We start from the raw sequence: 24401 nt of genomic DNA on the forward strand, positions 1-24401 counted from the left end.
ATAAACTATTATATTTAAAATATTATTTTAGATACAAATTTTGATATTTTTCTAGATACCCACCTTAACCTCAACTAATGCTTCCACAGTTAGGGATATGTCAAGCACAGCAGTTTCATTACTTTATAATTAAATTTTAGTAAGTTTAAAAATTCTTTTAACTTTCTTCTTTGCTTATCTGTAGTGGTATTTCTATTGTTATTTCTATTTGTTATTTCTACAGAGATGGAGTGATAATTCATCTAATTAGTGACAAAATTAATTGACCATTGAGACTCTACTGCTTATGTTATTATTTACTGAAGGCACTAGAACATCCATCTGCTTCCGAAGACTTAATAATAAAAGCAGTTAGTCATGGAACCTCACCTACAAATCTGAAGCATTTTTATAGGCTTTCGTATTTAAAATTCTCGAATAATGTTGAAATCACAAATGCCACCGAATTAACATGATTTCCTTAAAATAAGTAATGGTTCTGTATATAATCGCATAATAAAAAATATTAAAAGAAAGACAGACCCAGTTATCCGATCATTTAAATTTTGTGTTACAGGAACATCTAATAACGGCTGATGCTTTTCCTTCGGAAGCAGATGGATGTTCTAGTGCCTTTAATAAATAATAACATAAACAGTAGTCTCGATGTTCAGTTTATTTGATCACTAATTAATCCTCAGCAATTAGACGAATTATCGCTCCATCTGTAGAAATAACAAAGAAGAAAGAAGAAGGTTTAACCAAACCTTTTTGTTTCAAACTTTCAACTTAACAGATACGCGCCTTATGCTTATAATTTAAATCGCCACAGCTTGCAAGATTCCGTGTCCCATCGAAGATGAATTAAAATTCAAAGCAAAATTAATGCTGGAGGTTCACAAATCAGGAGCCTAGCAAGTGTGTACAGAAGTAAATAGACAAGTAATTCGACTAAAAGGAAAGGCTAATGCCGGATACGCAAGCCTCAGAGCTGGTCGAGGAAATAACCACAACGGTTAGCGTCGCTACCAAATTTCCCTGACTAATTTTCTAGCGCTTAGTTCTTATATACACGTATCTCATTTACTTACTTGGTGAAAGCTAACGAAAGGCAAGATTGGTAAACTGGAATCATACTTCTAAGAGAAAGTGGAACGGGAAATTGCAGTCCTAAAGTAGAAACAATATCGTCTGTGTGATAAAATCGAATATTAAAATGATGTTATTGTAATTTTATTTAGTACAGCAGCATCGGAAATTTCCATTTGCTTCTTGTTTTATATGTATATTTTTTTAATCTTATGTTTTTGTTATATTTTTTCTAATATGTTTTGAGATAGCTTACACTTTTTCTACATATATATTAACTTTTAAATTCCAATCAAGTTAAGCTTTCATCTTTAGCTATTTTTCTTTTAATATTTTCTACATTTTATGTTTTTACATTTCATACTACAATTGGATCTTTACTATATATTTATACATTTTTGCAAAGGAACGAAGTATCACTTTAAATCTAAATCACACAAATCTAAATAATTAGTTAAATAAACTAAAATCTATTCAAATCTAAATATGATTTTGAGAATAATCTAAGTCACGTTTTTCTTTTTTATCCATCCACTAGTTATACTTCAGTCTCTTCAAAGAGCTAATTAAATACTACGGCATGACTAATACACATTTCCAAGAGTAGGTATGTGAGAGAGAATTTTACTTCCATAGAAAGCTTATAAATTGTATTCATTTAAAAAATGAAGGAATTCATTATCAAACTTAAGTCTCCATGTGATTGTTCAGAATATGCAAAGGACAATATATACTGTGCTTAAACACAGAAAATTCAACCAAATTTTTTTCCAAAACAATGAAACACAATGCATCACGAGTAGAATGTTAGTATTAGGTGCCAGCATTATTATCTTATACTTCAGCCTCTTCAAAGAGCTAATTAAATACTACGGCATGACTAATACACATTTCTAAGCACAGGAATGTGAGAGAGGATTTTAATTCCATAGAAAGCTTATAAATTGTATTCATTTGCAAAATGAAGGAATTCATTATCAAACTTAAGTCTCTATGTGACTGTTCAGAATATGCGAAGAACAATATATACTGTTCTTAAATTCAACCAAACTTTTTTCCAAAACAATGAAACACAATGCATCACGAGTAGAATGTTAGTATTAGGTGCCAGCATTATTATCTTATGTTTTGAAAATGCCGAACTATATACCTGTTTTTCGAATTTTAGAGTAAATAACACAGAAAGTGGGTTATAGGGGTCTAGATCAGCATTTATCAACCTCAAATCTTCTTTTTTTTATTTCTCTTAAAGAAAATTAGTGATGATTAGACTAATCTTACGTAATCTTTACCATTGCTCTCTAAAATATAAATATCCTTCCACAATTTTATATATATGTATACAATTCTGAAAGGAATTGTTACGTAAGGGAGACTTTTGATTTTCAGAGGTACAAATACTTGTAAGGTATGCCCTAATTTTATAATAGTAATTTTAAGTTTATAAATCTTTCCTATCTCTTCTAGCTTCAGCTTACAATTCCTCACCAGAATGGGTTTGTAGAATCGCGTTAAATGCAAATGAGAAGTAGAAAGTAAGTCAATGATACACTGACTTCGCCAGAGAGAGTTAGGATTCCTGAATAACGCGAGTTTACCTTTTGGCTACGTCTCTCTAACTGTTACTACGCTTGGCCGTATTACGTGCCTTTTGATAGCTTCGCTGGCTAAATATTACGGTACAACAGGTTAGAACTTGTGTTAGCTTCTGCTAAATCTCTTTAGTTATTCATTAGTTATTTCTTATTTCTTACATTATAAGTTAAGCCCAAGTAGAGGCTTTGTTGTACGCCCTGAGAATGGGACCGCCTGTATAACTTTATTTGGAGCAAATAAAGAGTAATTAACCCTTCTTGAGTTTACGTCTTTGTTCTTGGACTTAAGCGATTATTCGCTTAGTAGCTCACTAGATTGTTAAACACTTAGTTTAGCAGCATAAAAGGAAGGAACACTACATACTTAAAAATAATTAATTTTAGTGCCTCAGCTAATTTGAAACGACAGAAACATAACTAACTTTATAATTTTACCAGAAAAAGATGTGATATTGGCTTTTCTTCCTCTTGATAAAGTTTTGATTTAAACTAAGTATATATATATATATATATATATATACTTAATGTAAGAAAAGCTTATGAACTAAACAGAAAGGACCTGTGAGGTCAAGAATTTTGCGCATTGAGCTGCAAAATTTGAAATAAAATTAAAAAGTATTTCTTCAAGCTATAGCCTACGAGTTAAAATGATACTTCGTTCCTTTGCAAAAATGTATAAACATATAGTAAAGATCCAATTGTAATATGAAATGTAAAAGCATAAAATATAGAAAATATTAAAAGAAAAATAGCTTAAGATGAAAGCTTAACTTGATTGGAATTTAAAAGTTAATATATATGTAGAAAAAGTGTAAGCTATCTCAAAACATATTAGAAAAAATATAACAAAAACATAAGATTAAAAAGAATTATGCATATAAAACAAGAAGCAAATGGAAATTTCCGATGCTGCTGTACTAAATAAAATTACAATAACATCATTTTAATATTCGATTTTATTACACAGACAATATTGTTTCTACTTTAGGACTGCAATTTCCCGTTCCACTTTCTCTTAGAAGTATGATTCCAGTTTCTCTTAGAAGTATGATTCAAATTTCCTCAGAAAGTAATTTATAAAGACATCTCTCCTCTTGATACAATGCGCAATCCAGCGCATCTTAATCTAAATCAAAGATTTTTATAGGAAAACACAAAGGATTTTAGTTATAGTCTTTACGGAAATTTTTAACACATGCGAATTTCAAAGGTTTTACTTAAATTCAAAACAGTTTTCCCACGATAATCGCTTAAAATAATTGCTTGTGGTCTCCTTAATTTCCGTTTTAAAATTAAAGATAAAGATAAAAGATCTCCTCTCGTTTTACATTTTCAACTGCTATTAACACACATATTGGCATTAGGTAGATACAGGAAGCTTGTAATCAATTTTACTTAAAACATATTGCAGTTCAAAATATGTTACTTATAATATTTTCCCCTGGCAAGATAAATAAGTAGACGGAGTGATGTTTTAGCACTTATTTTCTTTGACACAATAAAATTCGGCAGTCGAAACAATTATATCATTAAGCATATAAAAGTATTAACCATTTTCTAAATTATTTTATTGCAAGGTATCCCTCAAGCAATTTTATTTTTCTCCATTTTATAAAAACTAAATTTTAGAAATTGAATTCTTTGGCAAGATAAGGTAGCACCTCAGAAATGGAGTAAGAGAAAAAAAAGGTCAGAAATTGGAAAAGTAAAAGCACTTTTGAGGCATTTGCCTCTCGAAATTTCGATATTCTTCATGGAAAACCCAGCGGGTTCCAGAAGCGAAAGAATCAAAGATATTTCACCATTCCGACGAATATTTTAGGAACCGATCTTTGGGATTACGATTCCCAGTGTTGCTGTCACGAGACAAAAGCAATCTCCCTTTCGTGATACATTCTCCTACGAGTGTTGTATATCTGCAATTTATCGATATTATCACACTCTCTCATTGATTTACAACCACAATAAACGAAAAGTTATCCACAGATGATGGCAGTAGCAGAGAACGAACTGCCTTCAATCATATTTTTTTATTATTATTATTTCAGTTCCGTAGAAGGGGATATGAGAATTTTGAGAGGTCAAATACTTCTCCGCTGGGCACATCTTACTAGTTTCGTCTTTATTACTTGGCTGCTGATAATAAGCCATTTGAAAGGAAGGCAGACTGATATTGTTTAAGAACGAAATAACAATTGTATTCTTCTATAAGAAAGTCAATGGTGAATAAATGTTGTGAATGAAATCCGCTCCTATTTTTACACAGAGCTATGCCTCACGCTCAGATTGGGGAAAATATTTCCAGCTGAAGCCAACTATGGTCTTCGAAACTGAACAGATGAAGAACTTAATAATAAATGCTACCAAGAAGGGAATTCGATCTCTATGCGCTCAAGGGACTAGGCCAATCTACTCTCTGTAACAATATAGTTCACTGGACAGACTCCACAAATGCAATCTTGTCCGCTATCACCCCAGGAACACTGAACACGCTCAACGAACTCAAGTTCAGCTACGAGTCCTAAGTTTGTTGGTGCTTTTATGGTGTAATTTTAAGCTACTTAAAGTGAAATTTCATTTCTTGTATATTTATACAATTTAGGAAATATTGATTATGTAGTCGAAGCTTGCTGAAAAGAACTTCCGTAAAAAATAGCATGTTCAAACATTTTATTTCTATCTCTTCATTTTAGAATATTTTTAACTTATTCCGGTAAATTAAACTTTTTTAAGAAAGATGAAAGAAACTCAAATTTCTAAAATTAAAATTTTGAGCTTACTAGTAACTAAATGTTAAGAAAGCCTTTTTAGTTATTATCCTAAACGGCAAAATCAAACCTCTTTACGCGCATTTTCAGAAGAAAAATTTGAAACTTTTAAGACGCAAAATATAAAGCTAATTCCGATTATCAGGAACTATAAATATTCACTCTGCATGCATTAAATAAATCATTATTTAAGTGATCTAAACACTATATCCGATGATTTGCTCATGAATTAAATCCGCATTAAAAAGATTACAATGTACGTTTAATAGGGAAAATTTTAACATGCATTTAATCGCCAAGCTTTTCTGATAAAATATATAAACTTAGAATATCGATTTTTCTCACAACTTACTTTAAGTATTTGCAAAATGTTTCTTCTTAAAGTTTGCTTCCCCAAAAATATTGGAGTTATAAAATTCCATTTAAATGGTAGAGAATGTTTAACCTTTCACAAACAAAAAAGGCAGCAGTTATGCGAAAATAGAAAATTCTGATGATATGGAATAAATTAGGCAAAATCAGCATGTTGTTATTTTATATTTTATCTCTTACTTACATCAAGACAATTTCTTTAAAAATAAAAATGGTTTCAGATAAAATCTCTTATAGGAACTAACTCTTAAATCGATTTCATTGCGAACGTTCATTCTGCAAAAATTATGTCCACACTTAAAATTAAGCAAAATAGCAAACTTGTGCTTGGCACAGATTTTAACTGAAACCCTATCGATTTCGAGGGAGAAGAGGTACAGGTCCCTCTTCGTCAGGATTAAAATAATTCCGCAAAAAATTACTATTTTTCCAATTAAAATTTCAATTAAAATCTACGGCAAATACAAGTTTGTTGTTTTGCCTGATTTTCAGTTTTACTTTGGCGTGTTTCTCTTCTCTCTTGATTATGCCCATTTTTATTATAAAGCATAATTTCAGATCAACAATTAAAATTGTCAGAATCCTAGAAGCTAATTTCCTAATTAAGCACTATATATTCCATTATCATGCAGGGATAAAATTCCCAAAATATCGCTGTTTGATCAGAATCACACAATCATGGAGTATGCACAGCTTAACAAAAAGATAATTTATGTAATGGAAATTCCTTATTTTTGAAGTTTAGGCTCAATGAAATGTTACATTATATTCAGTTGGCATTATTCATTATGAAGAGAACTTTGATCAAATCATCTGAGAGAGTAAATACGAAATAATGCAGAAAAAGTTATTTAAAACATCTAAATCTGAAACAAAACATATAAGAAAATCAGACTTACTAAAGATGAGGAATTATGATGAATAACTTGGGTTGCTAGAAGAGTTTCATTATGTATAAATTTGGAGAATTCTGGATTAAGAGTAAATTTGACTCACTTGCAGGAAAATATATACTCGTGTGCAAAATTAAGAGAATTAGCATATTATGTCGAATTTATGAAAATCTAATGAACAGACCTTAATGAAATTTGGAATGAATATACATTTATAACTGGTAAATAAATATACCATTCAAAAGTCATTTTATGTAAGCATGAATATCAGTAAATCTCATAGAGCAGGCACGTCCGAAATCCACGTTGTGATGTCGAACTGAAACGCTGTGTAATATTGGGCAACTTTCCCTATCACAGCCAGATAGGTAGAGCAGGGTGACGGTATACTGGACAAAAGGCAGTTTAGGAGCGTTCCCTGTGATAGTCGATACCACTTCTGCCTTCTATAGTATCCCTTTTGTGTTCATTTCTACTCCAGCAGCAAGTCAATTTCTAACTCCGGAAGAGTTCTCGAAGGGGAATGGGAAGATAAAAGAGCCCTCCCGAGAGTGTCCCACACATATTTTGTAGGATTAAGGTCAGGAGATTAGGTTTTCCAGTCCATGAGGCGAATATCCTCATTTTCTAGGTAATCGTCGACCAATGAGTCCTGTCTGGATGAGAGTTGTCGTACATTAACAAGACCCCCAAGATCAACTGCGCATCTAAAAAGTCGAACATAGGTATCTAAGATCCTCTATGTACCTCAAAGCAGTTAACGGAGCTTTTATCGAACACATGAAGCGTGTGCGTCCGTCCAACATAATGGCTCCCCGAACTATTACATCACCACCATAATGATCCACTTCCCTGATGAGGGAGGGATGATATGGTATTTCAGGCTCTCTCTAGATTCAGGTAAGTCGAAAATCAGTGTCCATGTTGAATCTCGACCCATCTGTAAATAGCATGGAGCTCCATTGAAGTCTAATCTAAGGCGGATATTGTGTGCACTATACCAAATGCGCTATCTTGTGTGCTGCAGTGCAGACAGCGGGGTCTTCAGGCGTATACCCCTATCTCATGAAGCTTTTAGGCAACTGTAGACCGTCAACCCCGGCTTGTAGTAGCAGCATACAGCTCACCTTAGAGCTGTGGAGCTGTAGCAGTTCTGTGTCTCAGCGCTGAAAGTGTAAAATAACGATACTCATTCGTCGTTGTGGATCTTGGTCGTCCAGGTCTCCTCGTTCTGGATCCATTATATTCAGCTCTGTAGCCCTCTTGCACTTGTGATTGGCCTGCCTCTGATCTGACGACAATTCTCCGTCTCATTCCGTCATCCAAACATTCAAGGCTACACATTTTGCAAATTCCTTACAACATTTACCCAGCTCCTGCTAGAAACACAGTGTATATTGTGAAGGATTACAAAAATACAATTACAAAAATTATTACAAAAATACCGAAAACCCCTCGTGAATTTATATCCCCTCCACAATCATGGCTCCTCAGACACGCATGTGTACGCTTCTGTATTTAACTTTGAATATTTGCATAATTCTCCTGGGGGCATAATTATTACCTTCGGTTCAATACGTTTCGTAAAAATAGACATAATTTGCAAATTCTCTTAATTTTGCACACGAGTGTATTTTAACGATATAGTTTAAGTTCTGATAGTGGTACTGTTTGTATTACTTCGATTCCGCTGTTAAATACTGAAAACTTTCCTCAGATAATTTCGCTTACAAAGTAAGTAATGTCACTACGATTTGTTACATGCAAACGTAACTGATAGTCCGAGTTGTAAGTATTCTTACATGACTAACTGAAAGCGATTATCTGAAAGACATCTTTCCTCAGAAATTAACTCTGACAAACTGGACTTAGAGTTATTAGAGCTTCCTGTCAGTTTTAGCAGGTCAATAGCTTTTGTGTCATTTAGGACAGGAAATGACTTTTTAAAAAGAGCATGATTCCTGTGAAAATTTCTCTTTGGATACATTGATAGGTACATTTATCTCCTTAATTAGCTTTCGTGCTCTTGGTGGTAATTAAAAACTGCAAATGAGGGGAAAATGAAAAAAATTGATCTTGTTCTAATCTAGTGTTGTTCCATGTAGTTCTAAATTTAAATTTCAGAAGAGAACATTTTTGTTTGAGGACGTCATTTTGTTTAACAAAACCTAAACAAGTCTGACAGAAATTATTTCATTCATGTCTTACTTTTCTCAGCTATAAAGTTACTTTTGCGTATTTTCTGGCTGGTTAATGAAATTATTCCAGTTATTAAATTATGATAATTTTTTAATTCGCGAAACATATGACAGCTCCCTAAGAAAAAAAGGACGTTACGCCATTTTTAGTTAATCCAAGTAAAGGAGAAAAGTAAAATTGTTAAATTATGATAATTTTTAATAAGTCAAAAAATTTTACAGTTCCATAGGAAAAGAAGCAATTTATGCCATTTTTTGTTTAGAGTAAATATGATGAGGTATATAGTTTCGTTTTTGAGCAATTTAGATAATCTTTCAAGTCTTTTCCTCCATACTGTGAAATTAGCCATAGCGTCTATCTGCGCAGAAAAAAAGGGGAGATACAATACTCTTAAAAAAACTTCTGCGCAACCGAAGGCCTTACGTTTCGCTTAAGATATTATTCACAGATATAGAAATTTTTACAGAATATAAAGCTGTTAAAATCTTTAAGAACTCGTGTTGCATTTATTACTTTAAAATGTTTACCATCCAGTACTCCCATAAAAAGAACTTTCATGCATTTAAATAAACTCGAGACAAAATATTTTAAAACTCATAGAGTTCACCAATGTTTTATTTCGATTTCATAATCGAAGTGTTTCAAGCTGTTATTAAGATATTTTAAAAAATAATTTATTATTTCTCAAGGACAGTATATATTCCAACAGTTTTGGAAACTTCAATATTTTTGGAAAAAGATACTGGTATGAGCGAAAATGAAAGTTATTAGTTTGTAAGGAATTAAAGATATTCCTCCTAAGTGTTGTTATCGTGCTGTGATAAGTACATCATTTCGGTAATATAAAGATTTATTTTCATTTCCCAGCGACAGCACAGTATCTTTTTCAACTCCGTGTTGAAGAACAGGTTTTTCAAGATAACGATTTCATGATGCGAGTTATTGTTAAAAACAGTGTTGCATTATGGTAACTAAACTGCATTTAAACAGTATAAGTGTTGTAAATATAAATGATTTTAAAATAAAACTTTAACTAAATTAAGTCACCGAACCAGTGAATAAATTTTATCCTATTCCTGAAATATATATTGGTGTTGGTGTATTTAATTATGGCAAAGCACACGAGGGCTATCTGCCTAAAGGGAGGGATGCCTTTCGTGGAGGACTTTCTAAGGGAAACTGGCTCGTATACACGTTACACATGGGGAAAACCACGAAAACGCCCATGCAGCCAGCCCGTTCGCGGGATTCGAACCTCAGACCGAACTACCAGTGTTCAGCGTCTTTACCGCTCGGCCGCTGGTGGGCCCCTGAAATATATAATATGTGAAATTAGGTTTATATGCTACTTGAAACTAAATTTATAAAAATTCTGATTTCGGCATGAATTAATTACTCTTATGAATATAATATTTTATTGGTGAGTCTTTCGTCAATAAAGTATTATATTTTAAGTAATTACATATAAGTCAAATTTAACCAAAAATTAACAAACACAAATTTTTCTGAGGGTATTTATGTAGATGAAATGAAAGTAAAGACTAAATTTCTTGCGCAAAATTATTTAGCTAAATAATAATTTGCCTACACCAAGCTGATAAAGACAGTCTAGATGGCTAGAGTGTATTAGAATTTTTTATGCATAAAACACGAAAATTCAGCAGTACCTTCCCCGGTAATCGAACTCTAGATCTTTTTTTGCTAGCCGAATGTACTGCCATTTACTCAAAGAGGACACGCAGGGAGGAAATCGGAGATTCTTTATATTCTCCCCCATTTAATTGGCGACTGGAAAGAGAGAAGACTCAGTCGCCAAATCCAGGTGGTGACGAATCACCGTCCACCGCAATTTCGTCATGCGCCATTTATAAAGCTAATATTTAGATTTTTGGGGACAGGAAGAGGGAGAAAATCAGCTATACCTCACCCCGATTCGAAAGCTAAATCTTGCGACTTTTACTAGACAAATGTGCTTCCAATCACACCTGGAGGCATGCACGGGGAAAAAAGGCAAAAAATTATTTATAGATGCAGCTTATTTCTTTACATTTTGCCTTCAAGATAAATTTCTATGTCGAAGGCTGTGAAAAGTTTCAAGAATTATTTAACTTCCTACCAAAATCATAGGAAGATGGTTCTAATCTTTATAGCTTGGACTTAGTCTCATATAAAACAGTACTTGCCCATAGCTTATCTGTTATATGGCTGAAATGCCACTGAGCATTTAATAAAATATTATTTTAATACCTTACATCTATCAGACAGAAAAACCCTATTATGTGTGATACTGCAATGTAAAAATTTTACTGAACGTAGATAGATCACTGGGCCTAGTGATATAAAGGGCTTAACTAACAAGAAATAACTGACACATGAAAAAGTGTTAAATGTGTATCTCGAAAATATTAGGCTTTCTTTTTATTTGATTATCTGTTACTGAGTCGCAGTGATATTTGGAAATATGTAGTATTTTAAAAATTATTGTTTCTCCAGTTATACATATTATTACTGACGATACGCTTAGTAAGTATTCAAGAGTTTATTCGTGTACTTCCGTTTACATATTTTATTTTATAATTAAAAATAATTCTGAGATAAATTTAATATGTGGCAGCATGTAAAATTATTGAATAGTAAGCATTATTTTATAGAACACATCTGAATGTTGTTTTCGTAATCGTAACAGATGGATTTAACTTTGTGTGAATAGGTTTTTGACGCGCTTTTTTTAAAAATCATTTGTTTTTATTTGCCTTTTGTTTCTCTTTCTCACCATTCTGGACTAAATAAAAGGAAGGTAAAAAAAGAATTTTAAATCTCATCTTAGAGTTCCAGAAACTTTTAACAAAATTGCCAGCGCCTCGACAGTCTTAAAATTTACTATCACGATCTTCCTTATCTATAAAATCTTCCTTATCTATAAAATGTTACGATCTTCCTTATCTATAAAATGTTTTCCAGTTGGGTGGATCTTATCACATATATTTAAACTTTCTTATCCTATCATATATACGAGTATTTAAGCTTTATTCAGAATTTATAATTTCATACGTTTTATATTTTCAAACTCTTCCAGAAAAGAGTAGGCCTAGTATCAATTCCAGAAATGAAATTGCGAAATTTATGCGAGCTATATCCCTCATTAAATTTATCAGAGATCTGATAAGTAAACAGAATGCTTTTTATAATCCTTAATCTTTTGCATTTAGACTACATGAAGCATAAGTATTTCACTTTAGCATCACTTGATACTCACTTAATATTTGTCTTTAAATTCTAATCCTCTGTATAATAGTATAACAACAGAACAATGCTCCCATTGATTCTATGTATTGAGAGCTGATTATTGTGTCTACTGTGCATAGTTTGTAACATTAATCTAGCATGTGAATACACAGAGCTTCTATAATTCGGGATTCTAGAGGGCTTGTAACCCATGCATGTTTTCCTCATCTGAGAGTGGCTATCGCGTGAATTAATCTGCAATGATTGTGAAGCGAATCACATTGGGAAATCTATTATTTTAATTGTCCAAGAGCTATATGGGAACCCATCTAATAGCTGATTATGAATAGTCTCCAGGCGCTCCAGTGGTCATCAGCAAGGCGTCTGCATACGCTTGGAAGGGCACTAGATGCACTGAATTCATCGCTACCATTGTACGCAATCGGAACGACTCTTGCATAAAGCGAAATCCGAAGAAATTTAACAATTTAAACAAACGTATTTTGCAGTTTCAATAAAATAAAATGTAGGAAGTATCAAAATAAATTTTCTTTTTATTCACATTTTATTTCTGTATATTTTACTTAAAAATAGAAGATTATATAATTACTTTAGCGCTTAAATTCAAAAATGGATTTCTTTTGAATTTAAAATTAAAATGTAAAATGATTGGAAAAGAAATTAACATCAAAACATTTGGTCTAAAATATTAATCAATTTTTATTCATGACACCAAACGAACTGTATGATAATATGATTGTTATTCACACACATTATTTACCTATCTGCTGCAGTGTTTTAAAGCACTTTTGAATTTACTTCGAAATTTGACAGTTATGGCAAAGAGATACATAATATGAAAATTTAGCACAAGTACAACGCTTTCTCATGCAAATTTCTCTGTGGACAGTATACTCATCATTGGATAAACATTTTGTGGTCAATAAGCGATATTTATAGACATATATTGCAGCAAGTGTATTTAGTTAAAGATTAAGGACAAGTATTATACTTTTCTAATTATCATTAATTTTCACAGGATATTGTATTGAACTGTTTTATTACATAGAAAAGAGATTTTATGCCCGCATAATAATTATGTCACTAAATTGTGTAACGAAGTTGTCTCTAATAAAAGTCATCTGTAATCGATTTAGTCAAAACGTGATGCAGTTAAAAAATAGTGATTAATGCTATGATTAAGAGAAAAAATTACTTGAATTGACAGACATTAGAAAATACATTTAAACTTACTTATTTCATTAAGTTTTATGTTATATGCATCGCTTGATAATTTACTGAAAGATTATTTTCATAGACATAAATAATAGTGATTTCGTTTTCCTTGACACAATAATTTTCAGGCGTTATTATTACTCACAGGAATAGTTTTGTTGTAAAAATATGATTTTAGTTTTATATAAAATGAAGTTATCGATATAGAGTAAAATAAACTGTAAAGAATTTTAAAGAAAATAAAGTAAATTATGGACCCCTTTGGAAACAAAATCTAAGCAGTTACTGAAGTGTAAATAAATTATAATAACAACGTTGAAAGTACTGTTGTTTCGTTGACGCATGACGGCAAAAAAAGATGAAAGTGGTTCAGATAATTTCCTTGGACTTTGCGATACTCTTGCGATTTGACCTATTTTAAATTCAGAACTCTGAAATGAGTGATTGAAAATTAGGGTTTTTTTTGTTTTGTTTTGTTTTTGTTTTGTTTTATGTATTAGTTTTTGTCAATTTAACACATGATAATTATGTAAAGTTATAAAAAGGCTTGGTTCAAAGCAAAAATTTAAAATAATTTGTTCAAGTTCTTTTGTGAAATTGTTAATGCAATTTTTTCTATTATTACGCGCCTCGTTTCTTAGTTAAATGTTCAATTCAAATTATAATTTAAATTACTTAAGCATACAGATTTAATTTAATGTGTACATACCTTCAATACGAAGTGTTTATTTTAATTATTTCAAATGCACGAGATGTTCCATCAAGCTTATTATTATGTTGCATATAATAAGCAATGACAGCCATATACTGCGCAAAATTTGTGTTTATTTTAATTATTTCAAATGCACGAGATGTTCCATCAAGCTTATTATTATGTTGCATATAATAAGCAATGACAGTCATATACTGCGCAAAATTTTTCTTTGAAAGTAATGATCTGCCAAAAACATTGCAACATTCCAAAATATATCAGAGCTGAGGTTTTTGAGTCAATTTTTTTTTCAATCTGAACTTCAGGAATATTTCAAATGGGTAATTTATTTAAGCTACACATACCAAGAAAAAATAAATCAAACTCATGAATAAATTGTACACTTCATCATACTGAGCTTGAATAGGTGCGATAGGTGTGGCTAATGTATTTTAGAATTACTGTTCAGAAATGAATTCCGATGATTTCTTACATTTGTGTTTTTTTTTTTGTGAATGAGCTTGGCTATGCATTAATACCTTATAAAATATTCAACTTTTGAAAGCTTGGAGAAGAATAGTGAAGTTATTTTTTATGTTGCCAGAAAAGTGCGGTATAATGTTAAGCAATTTTAGAAAGTGCGTATGAAAGTTTTTAAATGCTTAATACACTCTTTACACACACATATATATAGAAAGAGATAAATATAGTATATTTTTATAACAACAGAAGTGGGAAATATGAAAGAATATTTTTATAACATAGAGCTTATTTGTAAAACAACCGCATATTTCTAACAGAAACCAGCCAATTTGAACAGTATCATTGCACTCATTTTAATGAAATTTAATTCAGAATTTTTTATCGGTACTATTCATTACTTCATTAAAGTACAGTGTAGCATAATATTCATTAAAATGGAGAACCTGACAAATAGAAACGTGGAAAAATTCGTTTTCCATATGCGAAGAGGAGATGTTATTCAGCTGCTGATTTTAGCTTAACAGCGCAATGTTTTAAAAAGTGAACATTTCGTGTTTTCTACGAAATACTTCGATTTTTTAGGAATAAGGTTGCACAGAGAAAACATATGCGATATGTTTGGTGTATGTATCCACTATTTTAAACATTGAAAAAATACATAAAAATTATGCTGCTATTTAAAAAGAAAAGTTTTGTTTCAGGTACTATTGGCTTTGATAAATATCGTCCGTCTTATTTTGCTGAAACAATTTCAAGCATCCTGAATAGTATTATTATTTATGTAAACATAACTTAAAATAATTTATTTTGTAAATTGCTCGAAATTAAGAAGCTTTTTTTTTCTTCCCAAGTTAGAATATTTTAAAGAATTTCAATCTTCAAATGTCAAATAGCATACGTTTTAGCAGCATTTCGTTTATGAATGCAGTTTTAGGTAATAACTGACATTTTTCTGCTAATTTATGTTATCAAATAAAGTTGAGAACATTAATGAATACGAGTTCAAGAAAATTCTGAATTTGATGCCTTACCAACATTTAAATAAATACATAATTATTACATTAAAATTATGAATAATATGAAATAAAATTAAGTATACATTTAGACAAAATATGAATAAATTGGAACTATATTCACAACATTTTGGTTTTCAAAATAAATTTATTTTCAAGGAAGAAAAGTACAATATTTCTTCTGACTGCGTTACAATAGCAACTTCTGGCACATTTACTTACCTTGAGACAAGTAGATTTAAAGCAGGATCTCATTCTGTATTCCAATTCTTCATACTTACCATCTGTTTCTTTTTTTTTTTTTTCATCTTTTTCAAAGCTTTACAAATAGCGTAACAAGATGTTTTACTCTCACCTCTTTCTTTACGAAAAAATGCCTGATCTCCTTCTTTATATAAATATTCTTTCAAAGAACATGTGGATACAGAAGATGACAGAAATGTCTCAAGAAAATTTACCTTATCCCCTTTTCCAGCATTTTCTCTTGATACCTTGAAAATTTAAATGCTACAAGTGAATAAACAGCATATATGTATAGCGTATGCATATATACCTGAATCCCTAGTGTAAAACAAACTACATAATTGGGATACATAATATATATATATATATATATATAATGTATTTAGTACTTATTTATTGTTTTAATTAATTATTCCCTAATGAGTCAAAATGGAATATTAAACAATGGATAATTAATTTACAGATTGATTTTCGTGTTTAATTTTTTTTAATTTAAAATTTTTTTTTTTCAAAACAAGTGAAATGTTTATTTTCAATTTTATTTAAAGGCTTAAAGCGACTCATTCTTGATTTATTTGCTAACTTCTTTTTTCATTTTCCAAGATAGTATAATCTTCTTCTCGTAAAAATGTTTTATTTTGTAAAATTAATAAATTTTTCAATCTTGTAAGGATCCTAAGTTTTACTAACGTTTATTTTATTTTAAATTTTTACTATCACTTCTTATTTTCTACTTCCGGCCAGAATTAAAAGCTTTAACTTATTTATTCAAATTTGTCTTGCTAACGCCAATTACTTAAGTTGTGGCTTTTTGCCAAGCAAGAGAGAGGAAGGAGTTATTGGAAGCAAGCCGCTTGCCATTTTAGTGTTACGAGTTTTCACTCAGTTGCTGGTTGCCTTCAAGGCCAGAGGTTTAGTCCTCTTGATAATTGCAAAACGTATCGTAGTGTTAGCAGCTCGGCGTACTACAATACGGACTTTGTTAAATAACGGCCAATCTTAAAGCTAGGCACTTGTATATTAATCCAAAGTTAGTTTTAGTTAGAGTTTTAGTTAGCAGTTTTATATTCTTACGTTCAGACCACAAGTGGTTGGTCTCTGTATTCTGAAGTTCCGGAAATCTCTGTAAAGATAGAAAACTAAAGGGTTTCGTATACCCTTCCTGTGTGTATTGTCTACTTCACAATTTATTGAACATAGCTTGAGTAAGCTCCCTGTTCCGAGTCAGGACAGTTCATGTTTCCAAAGCAAGTCAAGAGGAACACAAGTCCTGATAATCTAAGCCGCTTAAGTGCTAGAATTTATTACTTACTTATTCTAATAGTTGTTGCATATATATATATGCACAGAGAGAGATAGAGTCAGAAATATGCCTACAAATTGGAAATAAATATAGAGTATTACTGTATCTTATTCTAATAATTGTTGTATATATATATATATAGAGAGAGAGAGAGAGAGTCAGAAATATGCCTACGAATTGGAAATAAATATAGAGTATTACTCTATCTTATCAAAAGAAATGATGAATGCTACATTTCTTATTTTACATTACACTCGCTGGTTTAAATAACACAGCTCTGAAGAGCTTCTGTCATTAGCCAATATAACGCTGAATATGCAGCAGCAAATTGCATTTTCATAGTAGACGTTTGAACACTAAAATGATGGTGAGGCTGTGAGTGTGGAAAGAGGTGATTTCAATCTGCACCGTAGCCATTCCTCCCAACTGCGTATAAGTCGTGAAAGCAGCTGCTTACAAAGTTGAACTTCCTGAAAACTATCCAAGGATTCTGTAAAAGGTCTTGCAATACTCTGAGTAAAGTTGGTAACTGTGCATATTGCTTTTCATTTTTCTGATGTGTCTTTCTAAAGGCAATATCTCATTTGTTTTAACCATAAAAAATGTCATTAGACAAACTCACTCCAACAAATACTATATAGCCATATTTTCTAATTCGCTGTGTATTCTGCAATGCAAAGAGAGCGTGTTATTTCCTTCATAATGATGTTACACTACGGAAATGTGTGTGTGAAAGTAAATATTACACAGATACATTGCAATTTTGTTATAAATAAAATGATTACATTAACTGAAGAATTTATACATTGCAATATTATTTTGTCAGGCGCTGTTCTTAAAAGAGTTGTCTTAATTTCAAAATAATTAGCAGAGCATATAGATCTAAAATCATGTATAATTTATGTATGATTATTTCTAGCTTAAGGTGAAACGTAGTTCTAACTGATGCTTTTGAATTTTTAAAATATCTTATAAGGTATTTCTCCCGCCTTCTTGACATGCTTTCGTTGTGTGGTGGTCTGCACGCTGGGCGCGTATTCCAGCTGTCCGCGGTTTACTTCCTGGCTAAGGCAGTTGCTTATTTTTCATCTTTCCTGCTTCCAAATTACCTAATGTCTCTACAATCTCTTCTTTGCTTAAAAATTCACGACAAGTTGCGCCAATCTCTATATGACGTAAATTGGTTTTTGGTTTGGTTTTGGTTTATTTGATTATGACAAAGCACTCTAGGGCTATCTGCTTAGGAGAAGGGATGCCATTATGGAAAACTTTCGAAACGAACCTGGCTCGTGTAAACGTTACACATGAGGGAAAAACACGAAAACGCTAATGCAACCTGATTCAACCGAGAGTCGAACCTTGAAACGAACTTCCAGTGTTCAGCGATTTTACTGCTCGGCAGCTAGTCGGCCTGTCGTAAATTGAAACTGGAAACAAGGAAAAAGGAAGTATACTAGCTTCTTGGTTTGCTTAATGCGTCGATTCTTATTTCTTTGTAGAAGGAGACGTAATATTAATTTCTTTCTAAGAGTCGTTATTAAATAGTTTCGAGTTGAATGTTACTGAATATGCTTCTGCTTTTAGTTTTCATATTTATATATGAGCTTAAGGGGTGTTGGAACCCCAAAATCTTCAAAGAATTGTGCTTTCGGATTTTTGCATTTTCAAATTCTCTACACTTTTATCTTTCTAAAAATACCATTCTTTAATCTCTATGAAAATTAGAACTGTAAAAAAATCTAGTTTTAATTTTTCATCTACTGCTTTGATCAATGAGGATTTTTACATAAAAATGCGTTTTTCTCCAAACGTAATTTTTTTATACTCGATGTACCTTTTCTCAGGAACTACTGCTCACAGGTATCTAAACTTTTTATGGCTTATTTATTAGGTTCCCTAATATTTACTAAAATGAGCTTTTCGTAATAAACACAGAAAAAAAAATTTTAATATTTTTGTGTGAGAAAAGTGCTAAATTTTACTATGCCTAACAAAATATTCTGTAATTTACTCTAAAATTCAAAATGCTTCAAAAGCTCATTTCAGTATAACCAGATAGGTATACTTTAATTACAGAAAAAATGTCAAGCTTATATCTACAGCAGATTTTGAGAAAAGGTACATCGAAAATGGCCAATTTAACATTGTCAGTATAGGGATTTCTGATACACCTTAAGCGAATAATTGAAAGCTGGAAATTAATCAAAAACAAGCGAAGAGCATAAAAACTATGCCAAATAAATTGTTTTATAATATATACATAATATTCACATGACACTTGTATCAGAGACTCTGAAACTGTTAAAGTAGGACATCTAAAGTCCATGTCCGGTGAGGGCCTGTGTCGGGCTGAGGTTACACGAAGTAGATCTAACTTGACCAGCAGCAGCAACGTAAATCTTCTCCGACCAATTAACAATCTTGTCCTTTATTTAACAGAATCCTCTTAGCTTTATTTTTATGTGACAGAGAGTAGAACAGTAGAGTATTTGAGAAAACTCAACATAATAGGAAATCGTTTCGACGTAGCATTTGCCAGGTTGGAGAGCAGAACGACCAGAAGTAACGCTCTAATGGGCAATAGCACCGCACATGGTAACATCAAGCGGCATAAAAATATACCGCTCCCAAACGACACGAGACGTGAAGCGTTAGCCTAGCAGCCTACACGCAATGATATAGTGACCGGCTGGGCCAAGCGAGAGTCCGGATTTATCGCTAAAACAATACGACTACAATTCGCTACTATAACTGCTGTGACGGAGGCAACGGTGACGCAGCAAACCTTGTCATTGACGTAAAAACGTTAATGGTGGACTTCATTAGAAGCGCCGCCAGTGCAATCCACCCTTTACTAGTCGTCACTGTATGGCCTTATGTGACACCAAACGTCCTAAACATGTGTTTAAGATTCACTGAATAATGGAAAATGTAGCTGTTAGAATTATTGTGGTAGTATGCCCGATGGCTTGATCAGTGCATCGAGTCATCCTCCGCGGGCTGCTGCTATCCTCCACCGGCTGAAGGATTATGTGTTAGAAACATTGCTGACAACAATGTCATGTTTCATCCCTCTGACCCTCGTGTCTGGCTATTCAGTCGTGTAACCACCTTCTCTGAATGGGGTGAGACGTCTTCTTTGTCAATCACTTAATTGCATGCGCTTTACTTCTTTTTAATCAGGATCTCGTCGAATGGACCTCCGAGACATTCTCCATGGTTATGTCCATTAGCACTCTCACAAAACCAATCCGAATTTACATGGCAGATCTGGGTGTCATGTATCTGCTGGCTTTCTTCGTACCAGTGCGCATTCAATGACAGCGCATGTTCAATGATGTACAGAGTTGAGTTAACGGTATATGCATGTCAAATGTCCTCCTGTTCCATAACGATTTCGCGGTACGTATTTTTTAATTGAATGTGTGCATATATACGTGTATGTACGTCTGTCCAGCTGTGATAACAGAAATAAACGAGTCTCATTCCCAATAATAGCTCATCACATCTCCCATTCAAACTCAGAAATATGCGAATGGCTCCATCGTGGAGTTAATTCTAAAGATGGTTGACGTGCTGTGGCACTGCCTGTGTGATCCATGATGAAGTCTCTGGTACCCCACTCACTTCTGCATACCTACCTGTTTATGTCTGTGCGTGACAGTCCCGAGCCCTTAAAATGGTTGACTTGCTAGGGCATTGCCTGTGTGATCCATGATGAAGTCTCTGGTACCCCACTCACTTCTGCCTGTTTATGTCTGTGTGTGCATGCACGTCGACTAATAAGCTAAAACTCTTGCATTTTAATGAACGATTTTGCATAAAATTTTATTCAAGTTCTAGATTTGGTGTATTTTATAGTATCGGGGTCTTTCCGTGCAGTTCCTGAAGTGTTCAAACATTTTATTACTGATAGGAATAAAAACTAAAATTCTTAATATGTAAAATTGATCCTAGTTTATTTTTTATCGCATCGTAAATAATTACACTTTAGATTTCATGAGGGTGGCGTATAAGAAGTCAATGTTTCATTTTTCGCTAAAGTTTAAATTGAAATAGATATTGTATATGATGGACACCATGATTATTGTAAATGATAAAGATATGGCTGTACGAAGGAAAGACTGATTTAATATTTTTCGAGAATAAATGGTAAACATTTTCTGACTTCGCAAACTCATTGCAATTCTTGTAAGTGCTAAATATTCAGATATTGCGTCATTAATAAAGTTCCGAGCCCTTAAAATGAAACTGCGGAAGAAACATAAATATCTTTTAAACTAGAACTTTTTAGTCAGGACCTTTCTCAGAGAACATAAACGAATAACGAAATTTAGATGAAGCTGGAAGTAAAGACGGAGTTTAGGAAAAAGCCATTTCTGCTCCCATCTTTCAAGCAATCTTGCATTTTCGTGGCAATGTGAATGGAACATTGGGGTGTGAGAAAGCGTTTACGGAAATGCGGAGGGAAAAATTTTCCCTGTAAATGGTGACTACCGATATGAATACAAATGTAAATGTTATGCAAAATACCTCTCGTCACCTGTCTACCGAGGTATTAGATGGATTTGCGAGCATTTTACATTTAAAATGAAGGCGAGCTTATACAAAGGCTGAAGTCTTTGAAGTAGTTATAAGCAGGTGGGAATGCATCTTTATATGAAGCTTCATTTTTGAAGATTTATCCAGTTTGCTAGAGTTGGCTTTCTTACGCTACTGGCTTACTGACGTATGCAATAAATTAGAACTTTGACGGCTGTAAACATGAACTTCGTACATCTCTTATCAATGTAAGATAAGATGATGTAGTTTAGAAGCTCTATACTTTAAAAGCATTTTTCTGATAGCAACTCTTTTTCAGCTATTTCATTCATTGTAGAAAGAATCTGACTTTATTTGATAAGCTTTTATTTTGTATTCTCATGTATCCGCAATCACACTTTGTGAAATACCAGTCAATAGTTAACATTTGAAGATTGCTTTTCAATTGGACCATTTCTAACAAATATAAGGAATTCTTTTATGTAAATTTTGAGCAAGAGTTAAATAAGATCTTTTTACTAGTTTTCAAATAAGATGGAATTTAAACTGGTTTGGGATTTAACCTGACTTCTGTTTATTATCCGATTTCAATCTAATACAATAATTTGATTATAGCTTATAATTTAATGACATAACAATGAACCCTCACTTAGAGATCACCTCTCTGAAAATTATAATCCTTCTGTATTTCTGAGAATTTAAGTAAACTTCGGCTTTCTAAAACGACCGTTTTTAAGGAAGACGAAAATTATTTGAAACTGTGGGTGTCTTTTCTAGAGAAGACTCGCTGTATTTGATATATTACTGCAAGTATAATGCTTTATTGGAAAATATATTTTGTTCTGACTTTTCTCAGGAAGCTGCTCCGAAGCATAAATTTAATATTTTAAAATTTCAATGTATTTTAGCGGACAAAGAGCTTGCAAATTTAAAATTTAGTTTAATTTCAAAGGAGATCTAGCAAATAAAAAATTAGTTGAGCTTCACATTTTAAAATTAATCTTTATTAAAATTTATCTACGAGTAGTTTTTTATTAACAATTTTGCTATTTTTGAATAGTATATAAAGTGATTCCTAATATTATCGTTTTTTAAAACTTTTCACAAACATTTATTTTTTATGTCAGGATTTAAATGTTTTCAATGTTTTCTTTGTTTTGAGTTATTACATATGTCGTTTAAATATTACAATTATACAGTTAAATATCTCCCGCCAAGAAGCTCTTCAGTAGTTACGTATGATTTACTAACGTCTTCTTTTCTGTTTTTATTTATATAGACACTGAGAATTTAAATCTTTAGCTTAAATTTTTAAATACATTTAACGCGAATACGTAAAACTTAAATAATTAATAAGATTATCACAAAAAATGAAATACGAGCGTATAAAGCGATGAAATATCTATATTATTTGTTATATTCTTTATTATTAAAAAACATTAAATGGACATGACTATTTTCTCTCAATATGAAATATGAAATTGTTCTTTTTACTTCCTTGTAGAAAGTAAAGGAGGTATTGTAATCACGAAAATTTCCGGGTACCATATTTCAAATGAAATTCGATAGCGGTCAAATAGATATTTCTCGGTCAAATAGATATTTCAATAGAAATATCTATTTGGCCGCTATCGAATGCAATTTAACGATGTTTTCGCTTGACATCTGTAAGTAAGGGCAGAATAAAGGACTATTTTTTCCCAAATGGGGAATTATAAACCTGATATAAAATGGATTCAGAAGAGTTTTTTTCGTGGCGTCTGTATAAACGTATGTATATATCTTGCATAACTCAAAAACAAAAATCCTGAGAACGTTGAAATTTTGTATATAGTATATCTATAATATGTAGTTGTGCACTTCTTTTTTTGGTTGCAATCAGCCGTACCAAAAGTACATGAATATATATATCCAATTTGTTACTCGGCTCAGTGAGCTGTCTTATGTGTTGGTAAATTGTGCATTTTGTGCTTTAAAAATGATTGAATTATGTTTTTGTTATCTTCCGGTTAAGGTTTTTATGCCTTTAGTTAATCTGCATGCAATAGTTGTAAAATTATCAACAATTTAAAAGTTGTTTAAATGCTGCTAAGACTATTTTTTAACCATAGCAGCCGTATTTGTTTACATTTGAAACATAGCAGATAAGTGAATTTAGTCTTTCTGCACCTTCGGTGTCTTTTTGCCGAGTAGGAGCAAAAGGAAACTTTTAGTTTTGTGCACCAAAGTATCTGCCTTCTTGCACGCTGGCCTAATTGCTTGTTTCCAATCTGCCCAGAAGGGCTAGTGATTTCGTTTCGGCATTTTGCGTCGATTCGCTTTTGAAATTGTTGAAAATAAATGTGATCTCTGGCGATCGTGAGTTTGCAATAGTCTGATATCTTTTCCCGGCAGGCCTTGCGATAAATGATTAGGTAAACAAATGTTTAGAATTCGGAATGTAACGGATATTTTTTGCCTACTAGGTTAGTTTATACTTTTTCTCGGATTACCTGATTAATTACACTTGGATTATATTTCAGTCTCATATGTTTATGTAAGAGATGTGTTTTGAATAAAAATGAGAAAAATTTGGACAACATGGTCTTAATGCGAGAATCACGTTTATTCTTCAGATGTAATATTTTTTATGATATTGCTGTTGAATTGAATTTTATCGCTGAAATGCGAAGAACATGATATTTAATAAATAAAGGTAACACACAAAACGTTAAAAAAAGCGCCTTTGGGCGTAATATGAACATGAAAACTTTCAGATTTTTTTTTCCTT

General features: G+C 32.1%; 1 protein-coding gene across 4 annotated transcripts in view; it reads left to right on the forward strand.

Moving 5' to 3' along the window:
- Window positions 1-24401, forward strand: part of LOC118180861 (cytotoxic granule associated RNA binding protein TIA1-like) — a 554155-nt gene that overhangs the window by 336525 nt on the left and 193229 nt on the right. The gene's annotated exons all lie outside the window — the stretch shown is intronic.

This window comes from Stegodyphus dumicola, chromosome X2 (assembly GCF_044657685.1).
Source record: "Stegodyphus dumicola isolate Sdum_Otavi_A_Nest chromosome X2, ASM4465768v1".
In the NCBI taxonomy this organism is placed as follows: domain Eukaryota; kingdom Metazoa; phylum Arthropoda; class Arachnida; order Araneae; family Eresidae; genus Stegodyphus; species Stegodyphus dumicola.